The 1,944-nt window shown below is 38.0% G+C and overlaps 1 long non-coding RNA gene across 1 annotated transcript; it reads right to left on the reverse strand.

Annotated features, from left to right (window-relative positions):
• Positions 1 to 938: 938 nt before the first annotated feature.
• LOC147484801 (uncharacterized) lies at positions 939 to 1,581 on the reverse strand. Its single transcript, XR_015206427.1, has 3 exons — positions 1,477 to 1,581; positions 1,182 to 1,325; positions 939 to 1,086 (listed from the first exon to the last, which is right to left on the reverse strand). It is a non-coding gene; the product is annotated as an uncharacterized LOC147484801 (long non-coding RNA).
• Between the last annotated feature and the right edge of the window lie 363 nt (positions 1,582 to 1,944).

Consider the following 1,944-nt stretch of genomic DNA (forward strand, 5'->3'; position numbering starts at 1 on the left):
AACGACGAAAAACAAAGGAGACGGTGGAGTCTTTGAGAAACAGATAACCGAGAAATTCGAGGGAAGGCTGTTTGAGAATCTTGACAAACCAAAGGCTAAGACACATGGTGAAAGAGATTTAAGAGAATACTGCGTTACAGGTAAAAACTGGAGATTGGAAAGATATGGTGTTGAAAGATGCCAAATGCCAAAGATGATCTGACACCTTCTTCCTACGCATTCTATCATGAGGTAGACGGTCTGACATATTGCTAAAGCAACTAACGTAAAAAGTGTGACTAATGCTTGCAGTGTTAAAATTAGGGCACTATTCAGAATTTTAAGTTTCCTCACATTATAAATACACACTAACACACACATTGGAGACCAGAGAAATGGTACGCTGAAGCTTCGAGAGCACTTAAAGCAATTGTGACAGTATGTAATCATGCCGATGTTTACCACAAAAGTTTCAAGGCAAGTGGAGAGCAAATCGAGTGCATCTGAAGTTCAGTTCAAACTGAACATACTAGAATAGAGTAGAGCGACAACAGGATGTACTAAAGTTTGTTTCCATATGGACTGGAAACAGCATGCACTAAATTTTTGTTTAAATAATCAACCATGACACCAAAATTCAGCACACAAACACACCCAAGATGATGACCAAGGCAAAGCACAAGACAGGCAACAAAATTTCCGGGAGCTCTCTAAATCAAAGACAATTATAGACATTCACACTAGAATTTCAGAGTAATCAGACAAACAAACAATCTATCAATCTACCTTCAGAGAGAGAAAGGTTTAAGGGGAGCTGAAATTGGAACAAGGGAGAAAGAAGACAGACGGGTACAAACAGAGGGACACATAAGTTATAACCCCCTCCCCCCACGCCAATGTATCGTCAATGGATGAAGGTAAAAAAATACAGATGGAGGGACAAAGAAAAAAGTCTCTTCGTCACCCTGATAAAAGAAACGGTAAAGTTGTGCATGCAAATATATTAGACAAGTGAATACCTGTGGGTCAACTATCCAACCATGATATAACGGAATGTCAAGAAGATCAAATATAGCACATTCTCGCGTAAACTCAAAATCATCCATCCTGCAAATAAAACCAAAATCCTCATTTCAATCCAAAAACCAATAATCACACCCAAACAAAACTTATCAAAACCTATAATAAACATAAACACCTACTTTCTAAACTGAACATTCACATCAATCCCAGTCGCAAGCCGATCAAGTAGATTCAAAGCATCTGATATATTTTGCCTCTGATTCTCAACATGTGTACAATCAGGCATGGAATATAGCAACAAAATCAAGTAATGCTAACGCAATCTATATACCAGTGAAACAAGAAGAGTGTAAGTGACAACCGTCTTAACTAAGCTAGGCACAGGCATCTTTTACATTATTCGACAAGCTACAGAAACACCAACAAGAGAAACTAAACTAAGTTACAACATGTTAAGCAAAGACTAGTACACACCTTTAGTTCGAGAATCCCAACGTTCAATTGGAAAACAGTCCAAGGCTCCACCATCCTCCCTCCTCCTTTATCCGGGCTTGGGACCGGCAATGCAAACCAATTATATTAATTTGCACAGGCGGAGTTAAAAATGGGTTAGGACTTTCTTCAACCTGCTAAGCAAACAAGCATACATACACTGCAATCAAATTTAATAAATAGATATAGTACGAACATATTAAAGTAAATACTCATCCATACCAAAAAAAGACCATAAGTTTGTCAAGTCACTATGACATCCATATTAAACAAAAAACAAACGGCATTCAAAACATAAAGAAACCAAACCATACTAAAAAATCCCAAGTTCAGAAAGTTTGCATATCCCAAACAACTTATTAAGAAAACTGCATCCTTGACTCGAGCCAAATTAAAGGACCTCCAGCACTAAAGCCATCCAAAAATCTAACTCCATCTTGGGGCCCATCG

Source organism: Coptis chinensis, chromosome 8 (genome assembly GCF_015680905.1).
Source record: "Coptis chinensis isolate HL-2020 chromosome 8, ASM1568090v1, whole genome shotgun sequence".
Taxonomy (NCBI): domain Eukaryota; kingdom Viridiplantae; phylum Streptophyta; class Magnoliopsida; order Ranunculales; family Ranunculaceae; genus Coptis; species Coptis chinensis.